Here is a 27,169-nt window from a genome sequence, read left to right as displayed (position 1 = left end):
GGAATTTGTAAATGAAATACATTTGAAAAGTGGATAGGTTAGCAATTAAGATTGGTAGACATTAGTGATGAGCGAGTATGGTCGTTACTGCTCGGTGCTCGCCCGAGCATCTCACTGCTCGAGATGCTCGGCAGTCGCCCAGTATTTCCGGGGTTGCTCGGCGGGAGCTCGGTTCCCCTCCCTGCATGTTTGGCGCTCTTTAGAGAACCAATGGACATTCAGGGATTGTATGCCACACATTGTAATGCCGCAGCCATGTGGGTTGTGGCATTACAGTGATTGGCTGGCTGCACAGCGTCATTAGGTCTATATGAGATGTGGTGCCGCCATACTCGTCACAGTCTACTCCGAAATCAGGCAGTGTAGGGAGAGGTGCTGCTGAGCTAGGGAGTGATTCGCTTGTTTCTTAGTTAGTGTAGGTATACCACAACATATTCTCTACATATCCATCTCAACTAACAGTCCTTCTGAGGACTAATCCAGCTGCATAGCTATCAGTGCTAGGCAGGCAGGCAGTTTATTTGGCAGACTGAGATACAAATAGCAAGAGTGCAAGAGCATATTCCAGTTCTGTCTGCTGGGGCTTTAACAGATATTTCAAGAAATAGCCGCAAGTATCAGGGGCCAGGAATATTTTTTTTGGGATCTTAATCCTGATTATTTCCTTAAAAATCAATCAAGAGAACACTGTTTTTCTGCTCCATTTGCAGAAAACAGCCAGATCCTTTCCATATTACAGTGCTAAAAATGTATCTATTTAAAACTGTGGTTTGTCCGTCACATGGATCACATATAATTGTGCTGAAAATTCTTCCATTTCTGGCCTCCATTGATATTTTGTTGCAGTGTGTCAGCGAAGTTATTGACACTAGGTCGGAGCTGTTAAAAATAGTTATCTACAGGCCAGCTATTTAAAACTATGGTTTGTCCGTCACACGGATCACATGTAATTGCGCTGAAAATTCTGCCATTTGTGGCCTCCATTGAAATTTTGCTGCAGGGTGACAGCGAACTTATTGACACGAGGTCGGCGCTGTTAAAAATAGTTACCTACAGGCCAGGTATTTAAAACTGTGGTTTGTCCGTCACATTGATCACATATAATTGTGCTGAAAATCCTGCCATTTCTGGCCTCCATTGAAATTTTGTTGCAGTGTGTCAGCGAAGTTATTGACATGAGGTCGGTGCTGTTAAAAATAGTTACCTACAGGCGAGCTATTTAAAACTATGGCTTTCCATTACACGTATCACATATCACTGCGATTAAAATCCAGCTATTTGAACTGAATGTGGAAAATATTGTCCTACATTTAAAATGGGCAAGGCGCGTGGCAAGGGACGGGGAAGTGGATGTGATGATGATGGTTCATGCTGAGGAAGAGGCCAAGACCGTGGGCTAGGTGAAATTGTGCCACAACAAACACATCTTCTCGCTCGACCTTCCTGTTCCAATTAATAGGGGACCGCAGAACACCACTATTGAACACAGAGCAGTGTGAAAAGTTTATTGGTTGGGTAGCAGATAATGCTTCCAGTCACTTAGCCACCACCACCACCACCCTGTCTTCCACTCAGTCAAGTCTCAGTAGACGTGAGTCTGGACCGCATATTCCTCACCCTGATCCTCCTTCCTCCCACCATGCCGAGTGCCTGGAGACAACTGATCCCACACTTGGAAACTCCAAAGCGCTGTATACTTTTCCATTTATAAATTCAGGCATCTCACCCACTCCATTTAAAGAGGGGCAAGAGAAGATCGCATGTAGCAATGCCCAAATATTTGAGCAGCCATCGTCACATGAAGGTGACGGTGGGAAGCTGTCACAAGAGGTGGACAATGATGAGACACAATTGCCAGAAAGTCAGAAGGAGGACCAGGGTGCGGAAGTGGAAGACGAGGTGGTAGATGATATAGTAACTGACCCAACATGGCAGGGGGACATACAGAGTGAGGACAGCAGCACACAGGGGGAGGGAGGCGTAGCACCACAATAGGCAGGAAGAAGCAGTGTGTGGGCCACAGACAGAAGGTGGGCAACCGTTCCCCGTAACATCAACACAACGGAAGTTGTCAGTACAACTGTTAGGTCTTCCCGAGTCTGGTTGTTTTATAAAGATTCTGCCGATAACCCCAAAAAGGCCATTTGCACCTCCTGCCAGGCCAGCATCAGCAGGGGTAGCAAAACTACCAGTCTGACAACCACCAGCATAATCAGGCACATGGCAGCAAAGCACCCGACTAAGTGGGCCGAACACCAGGGTCCAGGAACAGTGTATGCGGGTGGAACCACTGCTTCTTCTGCTGTTGTGTGTGCCAGCCAATCCTCTGTCCATGGCGCATGCGAAGATGCCTACAGCCCTGCACATGTCGTTGCACACTCTCAAGTAGCACCATCAGCAAGCACGTCCTTGTCCAAGCCCAGTGTTCAGTTGTACCTACCCCAGTCCAATCGAACACAAGCGCAAATACGCGGCCAACGCGCCACAGGCCTCACTATTAAATTCACACATTTCGCGGAACCTTTCCGCAACCTGATGGCGGTGGCCATCCCTCGATACTCAGTCTCCAGCCGCCACTATTTCTCCAGGTGTAACGTCCCCGCATTACAAGAGCACGTGTCCCACAATATTAGCCATGCCCTCAACAACGCAGTTACTGGGAAAGTCCACCTATCCACGGACACATGGAAAAGTGCTTGTGGGCAGGGACAGTACATCTCGCTGACGGCACACTGGGTTAACAAAGTGGAAGCAGGTACCCAGTCAGACCTTGGGACGTAACATGTCCCCTGACGCCTAAGAATTGCGGGCCCTGGGTCAATCAGGGTTGCCCACACATTCAACAGCTCCTGCACCTCCTCCTCTTCTTCAGCATCCATCTCTGAAATGACCACATCAGTCACAAGCTGGAAGCACTGCAGCACTGCCTCAACCAAGCGGCAAAAGGCTGTGCTGAAGCTAATATGTTTAGGTGACAAACCACACAACGCTGAAGAGGTGGACAGCTCTGAAAGAGCAGGCAGATCTGTGGCTGACACCACTGAACCTACAGCCAGGCATGGTAGTGTGTGACAATGGCCGGAACCTGGTGGCGGCTCTAAAGCGAGGCGAACTCACACAATTACCATGCCTGGCATATGTGCTTAACCTCATGGTTCAGCGGTTTCTCAAAACCTACTCGGAGCTGCTGGATCTTCTTGTCAAAGTACGCCGCCTGTGTGCCCATTTTAGAACATCAACTACAGCTTCTGCCACCCTCTTTCAACAGCGTTTGCAGCTTTCGGCTCTCCGACTGGTGTGTGATGTCGCCACACACTGGAACTCTACATTGCAGATGTTGGAAAGGATATGTGAGCGGAAGAGGGCAGTTGGTGACTACCAGCATCAACAAGGCCGTCGGTATTCAGTTCAGACTTCACACATAATACCTCAGAAGTGGACAGTGAAGTCAGACATATGTACCATCCTCCCAAACTTTGAGGACTTTACCAAAATGGTGAGCGGCAATGATGCCCTAATTAGCATCATCATCCTGCTTCTCTGTCTTCTGAAATGCTCTCTGCTCACAATCAAAGAGGATGAATTGCAGGCAGAGCACGATGAGATGGAGCAAGGAACCATACAGAGTGATTACACACAGCCCAGCCTCATCTCATCCCAACGTGAATTGGGTGACAATGAGGAAGGGGATGAGGAGGAGGACGAGTTAGTTTCATGCGCTATAGACGGTACTACCTGCACAACTGTCATACCGTCTGTTCAGGGTGGATGGCCTGAGGACAGGGAGGAGGAGGAGTGTATGGTCAATCGTCCTCTTGGTGAGGAGACGGAAGTCTTGCCTATTAGCAGTCTGGCACGCATGGCTGAGTTTATGTTACGCTGCCTTTCCCATGACCCTCTCGTTATTAAAATTTTGGGTGACAGTCATTACTGGTTCGTGACACTTCTAGACCCATGCTACCAGGAGAACTTTATATCTCTTATTCCTGAGGTGAACAGGTCTACAAAAATGGGGCTGTACCTGAAGGCCCTTGTTGCGGAATTATTAAAAAAATTCCCATCTGAAAACTCTGGCGGCAAAGGTCACAGTTCGTTGGACAACCAAGGACTACAGGTGAGAGAGACACAAATCCAATCCAACAGAGGCAGGGGAACACTGTCAAATTTCTGGGAGAATATTCTCAGCCCCTCCCAATGCACAGGCCCTTAGACGCGGGGTACTCTCACAAGGAGTGCAAAGTTTGGGAAGATCTGGAGGGAGTACCTCGCCGACCGTACCAACGTTCTCCATGATTCCTCTGTGCCTTATAATTACTGGGTATCCAAACTGGACACGTGGAATGAGTTGGCTCTCTATGCCTTGGAGGTCCTGACCTGCTCTGCCCCTAGCGTTTTATCAGAGTGGGTTTTTAGTGTCGCCGGTGGAATTATAACCTATAGGTGCATCTGCCTGTCAACTGAAAATGCTGACAGGCTGACTCTTATAAAAATGAACAAGGGCTGGATTGGGCCAGACTTCTCAACACCACCAAATGACAGCAGCGTAACATAAACTCAAATCCAGTGTCTATTTTTGGGTGGTCTATTCCCATGCACCTCTTCACACCCACACATGGGTATACTCTTCCTGATTTTGTCTATTTGCTCTTTTCCTCCTCCTTGTCCTCATCCTCCTTCACCATATCATTCACCACCATATATATCATTTCACCTCCTCTACGTGTCTTGCAAGGGGCATTGGAGTTCCTCCAAATGTTTGGCAGCTTTTTCCTTTACTGCAAAGGCAAACACTATAGGAGACCCACTTCCTAATAATGGGAACATTGTTTTTTGAAGGCTCTCCGACCTTTACGTCTCTTCCCAGGGGCATTGGAGTGCCTCCAATTTTTTGGCAGCTTTTGCATTCACTGCATAGGCAAACACTATAGGAGACCCACTTCCTAATGATGGGAACATTGTTTTTAGGAGACTCTCTGCCCTCTACATAGAGATCAATGCCAAGGGGCAATGGAGTGCCTCCAAATTTTTGGCAGCTTTTGCATTCACTGCACAGGCAAACACTATGGGAGACCCACTACCTAATAATATAAACATTGTTTTGAGGAGGCTCTCCGACTTCTACGTCTCTTCCAAGGGGCATTGGAGTGCCTCCAAATTTTTGGCAGCTGTTGCATTACTGCATAGGCAAACACTATGGGAGACCCACTACCTAATAATAGGAACATTGTTTTTATGAATCTCTCTGACCTCTACTTATCCTGCCAGGGGCATTGGAGTGCCTCCACATTTTTGGCAGGTCGTGCAATCACTGCATACGCAATAACAGAAAAGGAAACACACTCGTTAATAATGGAAACAACAAAGCATAGCCGGCTGATGGCTATCTAACAAAAGCGAGGGTCTATTGCTGGCCCTTTAAGAAGAGTAAGGGCCGCCTGATGGCCCTATAAAAAAAGGCTTTGTGAATTTCAGAGTCCCTCCATCATAAATAAAATAGGATGTGTCGGATGATATGTCACAGACTACATGGCCAGATAAGGTTGTAAAATGTTAAAATGACATTTACCAGTGAATGCATTTGTCTTGGTTGAAAGCAATGCAAAAGTGCAAAAACGCATCAAAAACGCTCTGTGTGAACATAGCCCAAGGTGTGAAGGAGCTTTTTTGTTTTTGTATATTTATTTTGCCTTATATACAAGTCATTACCCTTGAAAGGATGTTCCTTAACATATTTCCCAGGAAAATCCATTTTGGCTTAGTTTTTGTATGTTTTATTATGAGTCCGTAAAAGTGGCGTAATACCTCTGACAACGTTGTTCACAGCAGTGACCTGGGAGTCAGAGATGCTTCCAGGGGTCTTCCCCATGCTGTTTTCATGTCATTTGAGCACTGTTCCCATTGATTTGGGCAATTTTTAGGCCCTCTGCTGACCGCTGGGGGAGCCACCGGAGAAATGCTCGAGTTTCCCATAGACTTATATTGGGCTCGTTGCTCGGGTCGATCACCCAAGCATTCCAGTTTGCTCGACCCGAGCATTGAGCATCCAAGCATTTTAGTTCTCGCCCACCACTAGTAGACATATAGTATGAAATTTATTATTATTGTCGGACAATTCCTTTAACATAGCATAAACTGCTGTACGTCCACCATAGCTGCAGCTGTTGCTATTTCTCCTACAGACAATAGCCATAGTTGGAAAAGAAGGTATTATAGGTGCAGTCTTGTCACTAAGAAGATACAGGGGACCCAACCCCTTAATGTGTCTTAACCCACCACTGAATCATTGTCTGGTCTTCTTTTAGATTAGACCAACTCTTATAACAATGAATTGATAACTCTCTAACTGGATTTGCAATGTTCTCTTGTTTGATAGGTGATGAATTTATGCTCATCACGAAATAAACTGTAATTAATATTTTTTTTTCTGAGTGATACTTTTCAATAATAACATATTTTGTTAATGTCTGTATCACAGATCACATTGCTGGAGGGTTTGGTTTCATAAAATAAATTCTGATATGCGCATTGCCAGTTCGGGAAAAGATTAGAATGCAGCCATATGTAGATGCGCAAGCTGCATTGTGAGTTTACTGCTGGAGGGTGAAGCATTTCTCCTGATTTTATTTATACTAGGCAGATGGGAACTGGAAAACATTTTCTCTTAGGGAATATTTATATGCAGTGATGATAAGTGGAACATACAAGTGAATACATACTGCTTCCACTTTTTTTTATCATGCTTCTAACTGCATTAGAATAGCAGGCTTTGGACACAATGCATTTTGCCAATACAGAGGAACTGCCACCAAAGCTATAGAAAAGGCATAACATCAGACTACGCTTTCCAAGAAAATTAAACAGACTGGTGTAACAGATTGAAAATCACTTTCATATTTACAGTACTTCTCCCGAAAATTGCTTTTCAGAATTCAGGCCAGAGTCAGACTGCGACATATGTGTATTATGCAAACCGTGATCAAGCTGATGTTCTGCAGTATGAACACCAATGCTATCCAGAAATTTATATATATGTAGATATATATACTGTATGTACAGAAAATATATATACATTTGTGTATATATATAAAACAATAATGCATTGATTTGGAAATCTCTTGTACCCAAATTTTATTCGTCACAGACTATAGAACACAGATCAGAAGGTGAACATCAGACATTTTTCCATTTTACTTGAAAATGGAAACAAGCTCATTTAGAAATTGATGGCAGCAACACATCTCAAAAAAGTTGGGACAGAAACATGTCTACCATTGTGTAGCATGCCCTCTTCTTTTTACAACAGTTTCTAATAATCTGGGAAGTGAGAAGACCAAATGCTGCAGTTTTCGGAGAGGAATGTTGTCCCATTCTTGCCTGATGAAGGATTCTAGCTGCTCAAGAGTCCTGGATCTTCTTTGCCATATTTTTTGTTTCAAAATGCACCAAATGTTATATCAGTAATTGTCTCGCATGTGTGCATAATGCAACTTCAGATAGCACTGATCTTGGGGATCCTTAGGGTGTTTTCACATTGCGCTTCTCTGCACGTTCGTAGGACCCGTCAGGCCGTGTGTCCTTCCTGTTCCAAGGCCTTTGAACTAACCTTTAACTCTTTTCGTTGAGGCCTATGATTGGATGCAACGGTTAGTTGACCTTAATGGCACATTGTTATTAGCATATTCAGTGACGTGCCATTCTAGTTACTTACCCGCTAAAACAGACTTTAGCAGTCAGGTGCATGAAGAACAGGACATCATCACTTTTGATCTGGGGAAGACCACTAGATTGGCCTCCATTTAGGTGACTGTAGGTGGGTATGACTGAGTTTATTATTTTTAAGCTATCCATGCCCTTTGTAAATTTTGTTTAGAGGCTTCACAACCCATTTAAACGTGAAAATATATGCTAGATAAGTCCATTCCCAAGGTAGGGAATAATGCTATGGGTGTGGTTGTATGGAGTCTGCACTAGAACTGAACCCACAGAGAAAAGCAGGGAGATGCCAGTTGTGTTACACAGCCAGCATCTGTTTGAAACAGTAATGACCACAGAAGACTTTGATCACACATAAACCATTTGAATGTCATTGCAGATGCCACCCCACATCATCACCTTCATATATTTCTCATTCCTCTACTACGTGTTATCTATTCTGAAAACTGCATTGTACCTCCATGTTCCTTGCAATGCTCTGCAGCTAATCACTTGTATATATTTCTCATTCCTCTACTATGTGTTATCTATTCTGAAAACTGCATTGTACCTCCATGTTCCTTGCAATGCTCTGCAGCTAATCACTGGTATATATTTCTCATTCCTCTACTACGTGTTATCTATTCTGAAAACTGCATTGTACCTCCATGTTCCTTGCAATGCTCTGCAGCTAATCACTGGTATATATTTCTCATTCCTCTACTATGTGTTATCTATTCTGACAACTGCATTGTACCTCCATGTTCCTTGCAATGCTCTGCAGCTAATCACTGGTATATATTTCTCATTCCTCTACGTTGTTTAATCCATGATACTTTAAGGTCATCACACTTACTTTAACAGTTTATGATCCATGTAGAGTTGCCAGTCTGTTTTTTTTTTCTGCAGTTTTATGGTCTCCTGTTGTCTTCAGCTAGTAGATTGATTGCTAACGAGTTAAATCTGTGTAGATCTAAGCAGATATGTCCCTATATATTGAGACATAGTCAAGGGGCAGCATTTATGCGGGGGCATTTATGCATATAGCATTTATGCATACTTTATCGAAGTGTCATAATTTATCAAAGTGTCTTGGCAGTTAGATATGGCAGTTGGACAGGGCAGGAGACAGGTAAGACATGCAAGACAATTAAACAAGCTTGCTTCCAGTTCATCTGTTTTGCAAACAGTATTCACCATCTGTATTTGTGCCCATTATATTCTGGCTGCTACAATCATCCACATTCACCGTTCTCACACAAATTCTGCAGACTTCATCCATATTAACCCCTCACTCCTCTCTTCTCCTATGTACAGCTGTCATGCTCTCTTCACAATGTTATACCACACAGATCCATTCATTCCCACCATACAACATACGAAACGCTCTCACAAATCACTCAACCATCTGCTCACTCTCTGTATCTTCCTTCTGTTAGTCGCAGGTGATATTTTTCCTAATCCAGGACTCTCCAGTAATAATAACACTAACTCTTTCCCTGTTACATTCAGAAACCCTGCGAATCTAATTAATATTCCCTGCTTATCTTCTGTCTCATTCAACTGTGCCCTTTGGAATGCGCGCTCAGCATGTAATAAACTCTCTTACATCCATGACTTTTTCCTCTCTAATGCCCTCAACCTTCTGGCTCTCACTGAAACCTGGATCCAGCAGTGGGACACCACCACTGCTGCAGCTCTGTCCTATGGTGGCCTACACTTCTGTCATACTGACAACAGATCTGGTGGAGGTGTTGGTGTGGCGCCCCTGAGGGTTCAGTCGCCACAGGGGTACTGCACCTCAGCTTGAGGTGTGGTATCTCCTCTTCCAGGTAAGGATGGAGCATCTCACAGGAACCCACTCAACACTACACCACTCCTGTCCTGTAGGGGGCCTAAATTCACCAGGGTGCTGCACCGGTCCGGGATAGAGGAGATGGGGGGAACCAAAGATTGGGGGAACCATGTAGTGGGTGAGGGTGGAGGACACACTTTTAGGAAACACTTATTGATTCATATTTAATCTACGGCCATCTTAAGTTCAAGGTCTTTGATTGTGGTCTTCTGCCAGGGTCCAGCAAGAGTCTTCAGCTGACTGAAGATACACGGTCCTCGTTCTCTGGCCTTGAGACGAGGAGCAGGTCAAAGTTAACCACTGTCTCTACCCGGTCAAGGTCCTGTCCTAAGAAGTCCTTGGAGGGGAGCAGAGGAGATAGGCTCCACAGGCAAAAGGATCCCAAGGGGATACGGACGGAGCGGAGTTGCCACCTGTATTCTTTATTCTGGCCTAGCCAGAGGGATTCCTGCTGCAACAGGGGTAACCGGCCCCCAATATCTGACTTTGTTACTTCACGTCTCAGTCAGAAAAGCCCGGAGGCTTAGTGGATCCCAGGGGGATACGGACGGAGCGGAGTCGCCACCTGTATCTCTTACACCGCGTTTATCCAGTGGGACCCGGCCATACACCACATTCTAGCCACACACAGTCAGGAGAAGACTTAGTGGGAGAACTTACCAAGGAGAGGAACACACACCAGAGGGGTCTCAACAGGTGCTCCTGATCTATCTGGGAAGTGCTGAACCCCCTTCCCGGTGGCCACAATACGCCATGAGTAGCGGAGAGATGCTTTGCGGCTGAAAGTTCATCTGAAAGTGAGTAAAGACCCGGATGACTTCACACACCGCCTCAACCTGTTATTTCCTGCCCGGCACTGCACCCACCATTCCTTCTCACACTGCCCTGAGGCCTGCTCTGCCTGTGGGGAGCCGTCCCATCTTAGCTGCCCAAAACACCAGCCTCAGTGGACTGTTGCAGCGCTGCTGTCCATCACCGGAAACCACAGGTGCCGTAGTCGAAATACCACTCATCCTAAAAGAAGCCCATTATTTTTAATGTGACAGCCCTGGGCACGGACCGGGTCCAGGCCATGACAGCATCCCCGCAACCCCTACACCGACCCGGCTCCAAGTAACCCCATTTCCCAGGGAGGGCGAGGTGTCACATTGGCCTGCTTCTTTCAACAAAATGTACCTTTCAGGTTATCCCCCCAGTACCCTCCCTTATCTTCCCCTCTTTTGAGGCCCACACAGTCAGACTCTGCCGGCCCTTCTCCCTGCGAGTGTCGGTTGTCTATCGCCCTCCAGGTCCCTCCCGTCAGTTCCTGGATCACTTTGCTGCCTGGCTTCCAAATTTTCTATCCTGCGACATCCCCACTCTAATCATGGGAGATTTTAACATCCCAATTGGCGATCCTTCAGTCTTTCACAGCTTACTAATTCTCCTACACATGAGGACGGGAACACATTGGCCCTGATCTTCTCCCGGCTTTGCTCAGTACATGACTTTACTAACTCTCCCTTTCCACTCTCTGACCACAATCTTCTTTCATTCTCTGTCAAGAACTGTGACTCTACTCAAAACCCCCCCACTTCCCACATTTATAGAAATATACGCGCCATTAACACCCAGAAATTTATGAAAAAGTTGCAATCATCATTGGCCCCAATTTCCTCCCTCTCATGTCCCGACTCTGCATTGAAGCATTATAACGAAATAATGCTATGCGCCCTGGATGAAGCCGCACCTCCTACACAAAGAACAATTCGGCATAGACGGCGACAAACCTGGCACACACCTCAAAAGCGTCTTCTCCAGCGGTGTTCCAGGTGTGCTGAAAGGCTGTGGAGCTAATCTAATCTGCCCGAAGATTTCCTCCATTATAAATTTATGCTAAAATCATATAACTCTGCGCTTCATCTCTCCAAACAAACCTACTTTAACAACCTCATAATCTCACTCTCTATTAATCCTAAACGACCCTTTGACATGTTTCATTCTCTCCTCAATCAAACAGCACAGGCCCCGATCACCGACCTCAGCGCAGACGATCTGGCCAATTATTTCAAAGAATTAATTGACCATATCCGACAGGAAATTTTCTCCCAATCCCCAAATGTTATGCATGCTCTCTCCCGCCACATTCTATCTTGCTCACTTTCTGAGTTTGAACCAGTCACGGAAGATGAAGTGATCAGGCTTCATGCATCTTCTCACCCTACTACCTGCACCAGTGACCCTATTCCCTCACATCTCCTTCAGTCCCTTGCTCCAGCTGTCACCACTCACCTAACTAAAATTTTCAACCTCTCCCTCTCATCTGGTATCTTTCCCTCTTCTTTTAAACATGCCAGCATACATCCATTACTTAAAAAACCATCCCTTGACCAGAACTGCACGGCCAACTAGAGACCTGTTTCCAATATTCCCTTTATCTCTAAACTCCTGGAACGCCTGGTCCATTCCCGTCTAATCCACTATCTCTCAGACAACTCTCTTCTTGACCCTTTACAATCTGGTTTCCGCTCTTTACATTCTACTGAAACTGCCCTCACTAAAGTCTCTAATGATCTACTAACAGCTAAATCTAATGGTCACTATTCCCTGCTGATTTTCCTGGATCTCTCTGCAGCATTCAACACTGTGGATCACCAGCTCCTTCTCACTATGCTCCGCACTATCGGCCTCAAGGACACTGTTCTCTCCTGGTTCTCCTTCTATCTCTCAGACGGCTCCTTCTCTGTGTCTTTTGCCGGCTCCTCCTCCTCTCTCCTTCCCCTTACTGTCGGTTTCCTCAAGGATCAGTCCTAGGCCCCCTTCTTTTCTCCTTATACACCGCTCCCATTGGACAAACAATCAGCAGATTCGGCTTTCAGTACCATCTCTATGCTGATGACACCCGATTATACACCTCTGCTCCGGACATCACCCCTGCATTACTACAAAAGACCAGTGATTGTCTTTCTGCTGTGTCTAACATTATGTTCTCCCTCTGTCTAAAACTGAATCTGACAAAAACTGAACTACTCGTATTTCCTCCCTCCACTAACCTACCTGTGCCCGATATTGCCATTTCCGTTTGTGGCTCAACCATTACTCCCCAGCAACAAGCCCACTGTCTTGGGGTAATTTTTGACTCTGATCTTTCCTTCACTCCTCACATCAAATCACTCGCTCGTTCATGTCATCTACAGCTCAAAAACATCTCAAGAATCAGGACTTTTCTCACCTTTGACTCGGCAAAAACTCTTACTGTAGATCTTATTCGTTCTCGTCTGGACTACTGCAACTCTCTACTTATCGGGCTCCCTCTTATTAAACTCTCCCCTCTCCAATTTGTCCTTAGCGCAGCAGCCAGGATCATATTCCTCGCCAACCGCTACACCGATGCCTCTTCCCTGTGCCAGTCATTGCATTGGTTACCCATCCAATATAGAGTTCAATTTAAACTTATCACGCTTATCCACAAAGCGCTCCATGCTTCAGTATCCCCTACATCTCCTCCCTTGTCTCAGTCTACCACCCTACACGTGCCCTCCGTTCTGCCAGTGACTTAAAACTAAAATCCTCCATAATCTGAACTTCCTACTCCCATCTCCAAGATTTCTCGCGTGTTGCGCCAATTCTTTGGAATGCACTACCCAGGACAGTTTGATTAATTCCCAATACCCACAGTTTCAAGCGGACCCTAAAAACTAATTTCTTTAGATTAGCATATCGCCTCCACACATTATTTGTCTATCCCAGTTGTCCGTCCCAGTTTTCCCCCATATAAAAATCTTCTTCAATTTCAGGTTCATACCAACCATGTACTTAATAGCCACGGTCAGGACTGTACACACACTGGCAGGCGACAGTCCATGTATTATTTATCCTATTTAGTATATCAAGGCTGCATTATACAATATATGTACATTCTACCTTTTGTGTCTCCCACATTTCCTCATAGACTGTAAGCTTGCGAGCAGGGCCCTCACTCCTTTCGACATAAGATATGTTTATTCTGTATTGTTTGTATAAGTCCCCCCTAAAATTTGTAAAGTGCTGCGGAATATGTTGGCGCTATAAAAATAAAAATTATTATTATTATTATTATTATTACTGTCCTTCTATGTCTGGGCTTTATTTGAGAATGGAATTTTCTCTCTATTCTGCAATACCATAGTATAAAAAAAGTGTTTTTACAAATTTGAAAAATTAAATTATAAATCACCCCCTTTTCCCCATTTCAAAAATAAAGAAGTATAAAAACAAACATATTTGGCATAGCCAAGGCCGTAAAACTCAAATTGATCACCAATATAAATTATTCAACCAGCATGGTGAAATAACAATTGAAATGCCAGAATTTTTTTTTTTTTTCGAATGTTGCATCTCCCTCCAAAACTGCCATTAAAAACTATCAAAATGTTGTATTTACCCCAAAATGGTATTAAAAAAAGTCAGCTCACCACAATGACAACAGGCTTTCATACTGTTCCACCACAAGAAAAATAAAAAAAAGTTATGGGTCTCAAAAAAAAATTGTTTTTTGTTGCTATTTCTAATAAGTTCTGAAACTTTGTAAATCTGCTTTTTTATCCTCCTGGACTGATCATTCAATCTCATTTCGTGGGTAAGAGCTGTAAAACTTGTATTCAGCGAAGCCAGATTTCCCAATTACTGATTTAGGAGATGACAATTGCTGCTCATAAGATTCTATGGAGAAAAGAGAGGAAGGAGGAAGAGGGAGGCGTTAGCGGCAGACCCAAACAATCTGCTGCAAGTTCTCCTGAAATGAGACACACATTTTAAATAATAAAAATTACTATAATATGATGTTATCGCTTTATTTGTGATGACTTGGAAAGTCATGTTACTATGTCTTTATGCCACACAATAAACAACATAACCCTACTTGGATTTTTTCCTGATTCTTAGAAGAAGAAAAAGTAAAAAATTGAAGCCAAAAAGCGAAAATTGAGAGACAAGAATGGGGTAAAACATATCTTCAGTCAATCTTTGTACAGTGCAGCAAAACATGTTCTTTATACAGGAAATAGAAAAATAAATCCATTAAAAAATTGAGCTAAAGAATGCAATTTTACAGCATGTTATTTTGCTCTAAATATGAATTGGTTAGGAAATCCTATAATATTAACATTAGAGTTTACTCTTAAGCTCCTTTATAACCTGACAATTTTTCAATTTTGTGCTATTCTTTCTCCCCCACTTCTTTCAAGAGCCATAACCTTTTTTATTTTTTCTTTCTTCATAGCCAAGGGATTCATATGGCTTGTTTATGCAGGATGAGTTGTAGTTTTGAATGACACCATTTATTTTATTATGCAATGTACTGAAAAAGGGAAAGAAAATCCAAGTGCAGTGAAATGGTAAAAAATTTGTATTTATTTTTGTGACAAGCATTGTGTAGTAAAATCAATATGATTCTTCAGGCCAGTAGGATTACTTGTATTAAAAAAAAGTAAGGTTTTTAAAATTTTAGCGGTCAGATAATTCTTCAGAACTTTGTAAAGAAATTCTGGTCGGTGTCGCTATTTTCTGAGACCCATAACTTTGTTATTTTACCATTAACGGAGCTAATACAGTGCTTTATTTTTTTCTGCACTAAGCTGTACATTTTATAAATATCATTTTGGGGAAATTACAATATTTCGATCACTTTTTATTGCTTTTATTTTAGGGAAATGCAGCCACCAAAGACTGATAATTCTGACATTTCGATTTTTTTCAGCATTTAAAGGGAACCTGTCAGCAGGGTTTTGCTATGTAATCTGAAAGCACCATAATGTAAAGGTAGTGAGCCTGATTACAGGAATTTGTCACTTACTGAACTGAGTTTTGTTGTTTCAATATAATCAGTGTTTTATCAGCAGGAGATTATCACTAAAGGCCAAACTGATTTGTACCACCTTGTCTAACCCTGCTCCCACCACTCATTATCAGGTTTCTGTCAATATACATTCCACACAGTAACCTGCGGATCAGTTGTATGGGCAAGGTTATTCAAAGCTCGACATCTGAGCTCTGCTAAATATTCAACAGAGAAAACTATATTCTATTAAGAAGTCTGCACCCAGTAAACTAAGTGATACATTGCTGGAATCAGGGTCTCTGTCCCTACAACATGCTGCTATCAGATTGCATAGCAAAAACTTGCTGACAAATTCCCTTTAAAAACAGTTTAAATAATTGTATTTTTTGATATTCAGGACTTTTACTGACATTAAGCACTGTGGATATACCAGATTCAAAATAACAGACAGAGTCTCAGTCTGTGAATAGATATCCAAAATTCAATTGACATGCGGTTGTAGCATCTGATTATCACCACTCAGTGTGACTGTGAATTAATACATCTGGAATATACTGCAGTAACAGTGCCTTTATAGATGTTTTTCTTTTTTCTTCACAAAAAGACACCAGAATGCAAGGTTAGTCTTAAATTACTCCCTGCAGATTTTGCAGCTAAATACAAATTCTGTATACAAAGCTTGTTTCTGTTTGTCAATGAATGCATGTTCTCTATGCGCCATTTTTTTTAAAGATAAGTAACCGTTAGTGATGAGCAAGCATGCTCGCTACTGCTCGGTGCTCGCCCGAGCATCTCACTGCTCGAGATGCTCGGCGCTTGCCGAGTATTTTCGGGGTTGCTCGGCGGGAGCTCGGGTCCGCTCCCTGCATGTTTGGCGCTCTTTACTGGTGTTGAGCCACCCCCGTAGTGTTCGAGTTCGGTTCGGTTCGTCGAACACCCTTGTGTTCGCCGAACTGTTCGTCGAACACCTTCGAACACCGTTAAAACCAATGGCAGGCAAACAAAAACACATAGAAACACATAGAAAACACCTTCAAAGGTGTCCAAAAGCTGACAAACTGCTCAGAAGACATAACTAACACATGGAAAAGTGACAAGTACATATAGTCATGCGAAAAGAAAAGAGGTGGAGGAGTAAAAGGAGGGGGAGACACAGATATAGGCATGTCATGCCCTTCTAAAATCCAAAAAGTGAGAAGCCCACAAGGCCTATCCGTTCCTGCCCGTGCCACCTCCGTGTCGCCGTGTTTGTGCAAGAGCCGCGGTGGACCCTGACGGCCAGCCCCCCTCTCCCAATACTGGTGCATGTCCGCTGGTGGGTCGATCCCCCCCGCGGTGGGGGGGGGGGGTAACATCTGCAGAAGAAAGACCATCTTCCAGCCAAACTAACATGTCGACTTCTTTTCATGGACAATGTGATACGATCCCTTTGTTACGGACACGCCCATCGCTACAAATTCCAGATGAGGCACAAAAACAGCAGGTGCTTCAGCAGATATCAAGTGCTCCTTCAAGTGGGCTCTCCTCCACATCAACTTCAACATCACAAATACTCCAGTCCTCAGAGGTGTCACCCCAATCACACTTGCTTCCTCACAGCTCCCAAGTCTCCAGCTGCCCGTCTGAGTATGGGGTAACACAGATCGTTGAGTCTGCACAGCTGTTTACTCATACTATAGCCTGGGAAACGGAGGTCTGCTCCAGAGCTTCTGTTAATCCAGATGAGGAAATGATCTGCACTGATGCCCAGAATCTTTATAAGTCGGATCCAGGACCAGATGAAGAAGGTTCTGAACATAATGTAGACCCTCGTTCCCAAACTGTAACTCCTGTTGGTGGAGACAATGATGAAGACGATGATGAGACTCAAATACCTGATTGGAGCGACAACTTGACTTTGGGTTAAAGAACACAAGGAATGGACATTAGACCAGTGGAAATCTGTGCTTTGGTCTGATGAGTCCAAATTTGAGATCTTTGGTTCCAACAACCATGTCTTTGTGTGACGCAGAAAAGGTGAACGGATGGACTCTACATGCCTGGTTCCCACCGTGAAGCATGGAGGAGGAGGTGTGATGGTATGAGGGTACTTTGCTGGTGACATTGTTGGGGATTTATTCAAAATTGAAGGCATACTGAACCAGCATGGCTACCACAGCATCTTGCAACGGCATGCTATTCCATCCGGTTTGCGTTTAGTTTTACCATAATTTATTTTTCAACAGGACAATGACCCCAAACACACCTCCAGGCTGTGTAAGGGCTATTTGACCAAGGAGGAGAGTGATGGAGTGCTACGCCAGATGACCTGGCCTCCACAGTCACCAGACCTGAACCCAATTGAGAGGGTTTGGGGTGAGCCGGACCGCAGAGTGAAGGCAAAAGGACCAACAAGTGCTAAGCATCTCTGGGAACTCCTTCAAGATTGATGGAAGACCATTTCCGGTGACTACCTCTTGAAGCTGATCAAGAGAATTCCAAGAGTGTGCAAAGCAGTCATCAAAGCAAAAGGTGGCTACTTTGAAGAACCTAGAATATAAGACATATTTTCAGTTGTTTCACACTTTTTTGTTAAGTATATAATTCCACATGTATTAATTCATAGCTTTGATGCATTCTGTGTGAATGTACAATTTTCATAGTTATGAAAATACAGAAAAATCTTTAAATGAGAAGGTGTGTCCAAACTTTTGGTCTGTACTGTACATCTACAATAAAAGTGTCTGGCACTTCACTCTTCAGATGAATAGAGATGATTTTATTTAATCACAATTGTGTCATATAATGTGACACATTTTGACTCTACATGAGATGTTCTAAAAAAACAAAGAGGAAAAAGGTTCAAGTAAAGCTGAAACGCATCACACTATATATTATGCAACTGTGATTAAATAATTTATTTCTATACATCTGAAGAGGGAAGTGCCGATTTCTTTTATTGGAGGCCACTGAGATATAGTATTTTGCCATTTTGCTATGTGTATTAATTTTTTATATGTTGCAGAGTTTGGAGCTGAGGATTGAAAAAACTGACCAGTCATAACTTGTGGACAGGGTTCTATTACTGGGGACAGCAATCCTATGAGTTTATATTGACCCTTTAAAGATCCTTGCCACATAATTTAGGACTTAAAGCCAAATGAGAATCTTCTCCAAAAGCGAAAGATCTCCATTTGCAGATGGCTGTTTCTTGGCCCTTGCCGCTCATGAAGTTGAGGCAATTCTCCCTAAGAAAAAGTTCAAGAAGTGCTGAGATTGGTAGATATATCTTTAAAATTTTAAAGGCGTCTTTCTAGTGTATTAGTAGTTTTACCGTGATATCATTCATGACTTGAGTTGGACTTAACTCTGATTAACATAATCAATAAACTCCAGATTTCCTCACTTGTTTGATCAATAATCCACTTTGCGTTCTTTATATTCATAACGAGTTATTATTTAACGCCGCTCTTCTTAATTGTAGCATATTTTCTGCAGCTTTTAATATATTGAACGACCACCTGTTCTCTCATATACTGCGCTTGTTTTTCATAATGGGATTGATACAGCAGACGAGCATTTCCTTCAATGCTGTCGGCTCATGGCCAGGTATTTTCAAGCTAGGAATGGCCTGCGCGGTGCATTAAGATGGCACGCAACCAAAATTTAATATGGTCCAAAATAGCTGATCACATTGCAATCAACCACAAGCCATGTTGATTAATTCAGAAATGACTTTCAATTCCATCACAAAAAGTCTAAGTCGAGTATTGCGTATCATTGACTGTATCATTCCTGATTACAGCAAGTATTTAAAAATAAGTGCTTAAACCCCGGCCTCTTTGGTCTCTATTCAGCAGCCCTAACTACAGTAGATTTCTGGCAAGCCGTCAACTTCCCAATTATAGTAATTTCTGGATAGTAGCCAAAACATGACTATTGGGCGTCTGCCAGAGACACAAAGTTGTCCATCATTATAATATGCATTGTGCTACATTTATCTGCAGCCTCTATTCATCCTCAGCATTTGCTTTGGGACTCGTTGTGTTTCTGAATTTTTTTGTGTCTACCGGAGAAAAAATTCTATTCCGAGCACAGTTTTGTGTATATTATTGGAATCCGCTTGACTTCACTTCTGTGATCAGATAAACCCATTTATACTGGAGATGATATTACACCTTTGCTTTAGTGAAGACTTGTGCTTCTTTATAAACCAACAGTTTGTTCATCAGCGCTGCCTACAAATATTTATACTGTGTTTTAGCCGCCTGCTGTCATCATTAAGAAAAGATAATTTGCTTATAATTTACAGGGAATGCAGCATTAAAACTGATATAATAGAGTAATTAGATAAAGCAGTGTAAGTGATCCTGCTCACACGGCTGTATGATACTCTATTATCTTCTACCCTTGATAAATTCTTTTGAGACATTTTTCACTGTTACAAAAGTTATGGGATGCTAGAAGATGATCTTTTCGAGGACCTTTCTTCAAATCTTTCATGTTGAGCTAGAAATAAGATGAGGAGAATAATTTTTTTACTTGTTTGCTGTCAAAGTATTTGGTACCTAATGAGTTAACTTTAATTAAGTTCAAATGAGTGTTATTAGATCTTTTTCAAAGGGGGCTTTTACTTATTCTCATTCTCCCTGTATGAGTTACTATCTGATAACACCCACTTGGACTTAAAGGGAATCTGTCACCAGGTTTTGCCAACTCATCTGAGAGCAGAGTAATGTAGGAACAGTGTTCCTGATTCCAGTGATGTGTCACTTAGTTTGCTGGGTGCATCAGCTGTTATACAATCAGAGTTTTTAGATGTAGCAGGCAGCAGAGCTCAGAAAGCTAACCCCACCCACACTCCTGATTTGCAGCTTTCTGAGTACACTGTATATTGGCAATAAGATAATCAGTGTTGGGGGCTTGGTTGGACCAGGAGGCACGTGGGAGTTAGTCTGGCAGTGATAATTTCTGGCTGATAAAATACTCATTGTGTTGAAACAACAGCACACAGCCTAATAAGTGACACATCGCTCAAATCAGTGACTCAGTCTCTACCTCATGCTGCCCTCAGATTTCATAGCAAATCATACTGACAGATTAATTTAATAAAAGTTAACTCATTATGTGACAATACTTTGATTGCCAATATCTCCACAATAGAGAGTTGAAATAAAAAAAAAGACTAAAACATTTTATTTCGCTGTGCCACCACTATAACATCATGTGTATAGTTCAACATGGAAAATTTGGTAAAAGGTCCTCTATAAGAGGTCACTGTGATTTCGGAAAACTAGACAAACATCCATTCACTGGAATGAGAAGGCATAAGCAATGTTTGAATATCTTCCATTAGACAGATGCTTGAGTTACACCCCTATTCTTCAGAATCCTGCCTCTTCTGATAAGTAATGCCCCCCTTGTCGGATGAGCCACAAGAAGTGACTGAAAGGGTTTAAAGACTGACTCAATATTAAGAACTAAACTATATCAGATTTTGATATGCATTTCACCAAAATCGAGGTGCAAGCACATTAGAAAATCTTCTCCAATGTTTATCATCTGATATCATTATGACAAACTACTTTATCTACGTGTCTAGTACCAGTATAGTGACAGCAGCAAGCTTTACTTGAGAGATCCTAGAGAAGAAGGTGCTAGAGACTTCTCATTCAGTTCACGGTAAATGACAGTCTTCCAATTGCTCATAGGCAACCTTCTGACGATACAGTGTGGCATCGCACCAATCCTAATGAAGAAAGGGGCCAAGACTATAAAAAAGCCTGTTTGCTGTGCCAAAAAGTCGAAACTAGTGGGATATTGATAATGAGTTTAGGTCAATGCCAAGCCGTGAATGGATCCTTCAAATAAAGAATGGCTGGTGGAGAAGCTGAGAAGGGTGTTAAGGCAAAGCAGAGGTGAAAACCTGCAGAATGGAAGAGTTACTAGACATGTCAAAAGTGGCCTGTTGATGAATGAGTGGTGGCAAAATGTGAAGCATATACCTCTAGAGAGTCATTCAAAGGGCTGAGTAGAGAAAAAATACCTCAGTGGTGGGGCCTTACTATCTGCAAAAGGAATTATCACTCCAACTTTAAGTAAGCAAATTTATTTTAGTTTATCTTAAGGGTATGTGCGCAAGTTTAGGATTAAAGCAGAAATTTTTGCAACGTTTCTGCATCTCCTTGGCAGGAAAAACGTGGCAGAAAAAAACATGCGGTTTTGCTGTGTTTTGGAAGCGTTTTTTGAAGCGTTTTTGCACATCAATGAATGCTTTTTGGAGCTAAATAAATATATTTGATGGGAGACTGCTTTAACTCTTTGATTACCGTCAGAACTGGGGTGAGTATTTTGGTTAATTTAAATTATTAAATAATGTGTCTGTTGTATTTCAAATAACGTGTTTACTCTGTGTCTGTGTGTTTAGCTCCTTACTTTACACTAATTACGTTTGGTGATGAAAGGGTCTGATTGACACCTTGTCATCACCAAACAAAACAGATAGGTGTCAGCTAATCCCATTCACCCAATCTTCAATAGCATTCCCCTTCATGTCATTTCTGGGGCAGCTGTGAGCTGCTATTTTTAGCCTTGGAAGGTGCCATTAGGCAAACATGGTCCCTGGCTATTTTTAACATCTCACAGCTGTTTCATTAGCCGCTATGTCCCCCCCGATCAGCACTCAGCAGCGCTTTGGATGCAGTGTATTTTTGCTGCGTCCAAAACGCAGTGTTCTAATGCCGCACTTTTGTTGTTGGTACATGTGAATCCACCGCATATAATGACACTTCAATAAGTCAAAATTTGCAGAGGAGACTAGCGTGTCTGCTACAGAAATTGACATGCTGCGGGTGCGTTTGTGTATGTGGCCATGATCAGGAGCCGCTGCAGGTTTGACGCTGTATGTTTATACAGCGTCAAACCCACAGCATCCAGATGTTACAGTATAGTGGATGAGATCTCTAGAAATCTCATGTCCACTATGTGGGCATCTGAGGCTGCAAATCACCCGAGGACACTGACATGTGGCGCGTCTTTCAGGACCGCAGCATGTCAAATTCTCTTGCGGAGTCGCTTGTCTCCAAAACAGAAATTTGACCACTAGAAAGTATTGAATGCGATAAATCCACATGGTTCAGTGAACACATGTGGATTTATCTGCATTCAATAGAATGCAACATTTTGGATGCAGCAAAAATATGCATCCAATGCACTGCAATGTTCGGATAGTGGGCACAGAGCCTAAAATTTAAAAGAAAACATAGCATGGGCTCCCGCGTCATTTTTATAACCCGGAGAGGGAAAGACGACAGCTGGGAGCTGATATTCGTAGTCGGGGAAAGGGCCATTAGCCAAAAATGTTCCCTGGCTATTAATATCAGTCCATAGCTATTTGTTTAGCCTTTACTGGCTAGATTACAGGGGGACCCAAGAAAAAAATTGGCGTAGGGTCTCTTATAAAATCTAACCAGAATAGGCAAAACAGACAGCTGTGGGCTGATATTAATAGCCAGGGAAGAGGCCATGGATACTAGCCCCCTCTGCGGCTAATAACATCACCCCTCAGCAGTCCCAGAAATGGCGCATCCATAAGATGAGCCAAATCTGGTGCTTAGCCTCTGCTCTTCCCACTGCCCGGTAGCGGTGGCGAATGGGGTAATGGGGTTGGGATGCACGTCAGCCTTGTATTAGCAGCTAACGTGAAGCCCAGGTTAGTAATGGAGGGCGTCTATAAGACATTCCCATTACTAACCACGTAGTAAAGTGGTCACTGCTTTTTCAATAAATACAAGGCCAGAATAAAGTATTTTAATGAAATAAAAAACACACGGTTTTAATTTTTTTTTATTATACTCTCAGTCTCCGAATCCCTTGTCTCCTGAAAAAAAAGTAAAATAAAAAACAACCATATCCCTCACCTATCCGCCGTTACGACATAGTCCACGATTACCGCCGTCACGATTGTCCCTCGGCGCTGGGTCACTTCTACAGCAGTGACATCAACAATCACTGATGTCACTGCTGTAGAAGACAGCAATGTACACTGACAATGAGTTTAAAATCACTCCTGTCAGTGTATATGCTGTTGCAGGAGTGAGGTCACTGGGGTTCATCAGCTGAAGATCAGTTGATCAGCCCTGGTGACCTCAGCACCAGTACTGGTGGGAACATTCTTGAGAATGTTCCCATGCAGCACCGGTGTCGTAAAGTGAGGTCACATGACCGCAGGTCCTGGCAGTGCAATACACTGCTGGGAGCGAGTGCGCTCCCAGCAGTGTTCCGCCGGCGACCGGGAAGATAAATAACATCGCCAGGGGACATAGCCGGACAGGTGAGAATAATGTTTTTTTGTTACTTTTTTATTTCTTTTTTTACCGCGAGTGGTTCCCGACTTGGCTGAGGAGACTACTGCTCCCCTCAGCCGCGCCACTCTCGCTGTTATCAGCGAGAGCAGTAGTTGGATGAGAGGAGTAGCAGTCCTCCTCTGCCGACCCGGGTACCACTCACAGCATTTCCATAGCATTTCACCTCCCATTGGCTTTAATTGAAACGTAGCTAATCCACAGGTATAAATATTATACCTGCGGATTTGCTGCAGTTCAATTTAAGTCAATGGACGGGAAACACTGCGGAAACGCTGCATAGAAATGACATGCTGCATTTTCTTCTGCAATGGCAATCCTGAGCGGATATTTCCACATCATGCGCACAGCACATAAGGATTGCCATTGCACTAGCTGGCAGACAGATTACCAAGCATTTTCGCTGTGCTTCCACTGCGAAAAAATGCCGCGAAAACGCATCAAAAACGCTACGTGTGCACTTAACCTAAAACTGTGCCATTATAAGTGCCAAGTCCATATTCCTCTGAAGAGTAAATCTGTTGGTTTAAACCCCTTGCCTTTCGAGCCTGTCCTTAACTCGCTCTGATCACACTATCATCTTGGCTCTAGCAAGGTGGCTTCTTCACTCTTTCCCTGACACTCAGTTCTGATCGCCCATCTCTTGCTACACTCCTGTAGATGCAATGCTACTAAGGGAGAGTGACTCAAGAACATGGTGCCACAATTGGCTCCACATGGAAACACAATGACTGTATGTTCCTCTCTCTTTACGTGCCCATGGTCTCCTATATGGATAAGGGACATCTGAAGGATTCCCTAATGATTAATTAATAGTGTTGAGCGAGTTTGTTCTATCCGGGTATGCTTGGGCCGAGCTCCGAGTATTTACAGCTGCTCGGTGATATGTTTGAATCGCTCCCGTGTGCATGATTTGTGACTGTTTGACAGCTTTAATACATGTGAGGAATGTGTAAGAAATAGACATTCCTCACATGTAGTAAAACTGTCAAACAGTTGAAAATCATGCACACGGGAGCGATTCAAACATATCACCGAGCAGCTGTAAATACTCGGAGCTCGGCCCGAGCATACTCGGCGAAAGGGTTAACAGAACATACTCGCTCAACTCTATTAATTAACTATATTTTGGAATTTTGCCTTTACTTTGAAAAATATTAAGATTTGAAAGTCCTCAGTGGTTGATACCTTTTAATGGCTCACTGAAAAGATTGTAACAAATTGCTAGCTTTCAAGACTATTCAGCCCTCTTCATTAGGCAAAAGGTAAAAGGTATCAGCCACTGAAGACCCTCAAATCTTAATTTTTTTCTATCTATTTGTTAACATGGTACAAAGATTTATATTTTGCCTTTACTATAAGTAGTTGACTTTCCGAAATAATTTTTTGCTTTTATGGACGTATTTAAAAAGACTTCATTTGTTGAAATATGAAACACAATGTCCCCAATATCTGAGATTTTGGTCATTTCTGAGAAAGTGCTGAAAAAACATTACAGAGAACAAGCTCGATTATGAACTCCCGGGCCTGATATAACATTTCATTTTACTTTTGCTCTTATTGAGCCATCTTGCATGATCACCGTCATTTCAATTCACACATTCCAGTATTAAATGATTATAGAAGCCCATAAAAAGTAACACATTTTTATGGCCAGTGCATGCCGTTTATTGGTGATGGTGCAGACAGACTTTTGGGGAGTTTATGATGTTTTCATAGAATTACTTTGCACAACAAATTACTGCTGTAATTGATGAGATGAAATATTATATTCACTGTAGTTATTCTAGGTTCATCCGCACTTTGGAATGCCTGAAACGACTGCAGATTTCAATTTAGTATCCTGCCTGGTGTATGCCTAGTAATTTTGTAGAAAGCTATTCAAAATGAGGTCAATTGTGTGTGAAAAACAAGATACATCATATGCTGACACATCGAGTTCAAACAGCACACATGATATATGCTTCATTATCCAAAATCATAAAATGTGAAGTCAGACATTGTACCACACACACCAGTAAAAATAAAATCTTTAACCCATCACGGGAGGTAATGGACCACGAAACAAACAATACAGGGATACAATATGGGTTCATATTTTAATCAGTTTGGTTTATATTGGGTTCTATGTTGTTTATAGCCATTTTTGATTGGGAAATATTTGACATTTCCAATTTACTCTACACTAAATATAATAAATATTTAAAAATAACGACCTAGTTTTTTAAAATATCAGTTTATTACATTAATAAATATGCCTTACATAATAATGTAGTTTTATAATAAAGCAGGTTTTACCTTGCCATGAAATAGGCAGATTTTAGGGTCTGCACCTAGACCACTGTAATTCTACTGAGTCAGAGTATTCTCACTAGACTGTGACTGCGGTGCTTCTTAGGAAGTGTTTCTATGTATGCATATAATGAACCAGTACTCACTCGAACTTCATAAAATAGCTCCAACTCGACTGCGGAGGCATGTATGAAGATTCCAGAAGAAGTTTATTCCCAGGCTAATTTCTTGTATGATGCACAATAGTAACAGCGGTAGATGCATTCTGAACCAGAGATGTAGAGAGATGAACGTCTGACGATGATGGCTGACAAACATTAACAGAGGAAGAAGGGAGGGGTTACTTGCATCAGAGCTGGGCTACAGGAAAAGAGACAGGACAAACTTCAAAAGGCAAACCTGATTGCATAGCAGTATAACAAGAACAATATAATAATTGTACAATACTGTATTATTTCCAAGTCGTGGGACAAGACACAGACTTATACATTTAGAGGAAGCAACAATCGTATCATTGAATAAACATTTGTAAGAACAGCCTGTGTAGACCCAACCCAATTTGGATGTGTTTTTTAATTTTTTTTTCATATATATCGATAGTAAAAAATAAAATACCTTTGCAATATATCTTAGAGAAATCCACTTCCTTTCCCTCCTGAGTTGATTATTCATTCTTAGAATTTTCAATTGAAATGTAAAATATGTTTTCAGTGAATACTCATTTTCCTATTAATGAGAAAGGAGAAGACAGTTGGTGCTTATAAAGTTATATGGAGAACTGTAGCTGACATTTCAGTAGAACTGTCAAGTCTGTGTCTGCCTTTAGCTCCTTCCGCCTTCCCTCCCCATAAAATTTTAAAAGCACCAGCTGTCATCTCCTATCGCAGTAATGGAAAAATCTGTATTCACTGAATACAGCTTTTATTAATTAATTGAGAGGCAGACATCGAAACGCGCATCGGGGTAGATGCATCCTGGTGGCAATCCCTCGTGACTCGCCATGCAGGTAAGATAATTTATTTCAGACTGCATTATGTCACAACACATTATTGATTGAATCCATAGTTTAATGTGAACGTGTGACATTATCCTGACATATTTAATGGCCATCATATTTTGCATATCCTATATAAGGACCCAGGCACAAGCAATTTACCAACTTTACCAACTTTGGGTATTATTTTATATAAA

This window comes from Phyllobates terribilis, unplaced genomic scaffold (assembly GCF_046119375.1).
Source record: "Phyllobates terribilis strain yellow unplaced genomic scaffold, ASM4611937v1 Scaffold_4__5_contigs__length_816908805, whole genome shotgun sequence".
Lineage (NCBI taxonomy): Eukaryota > Metazoa > Chordata > Amphibia > Anura > Dendrobatidae > Phyllobates > Phyllobates terribilis.
The sequence above is the reverse complement of the archived record's forward strand: the minus strand, read 5'-3'. Positions refer to the sequence as shown.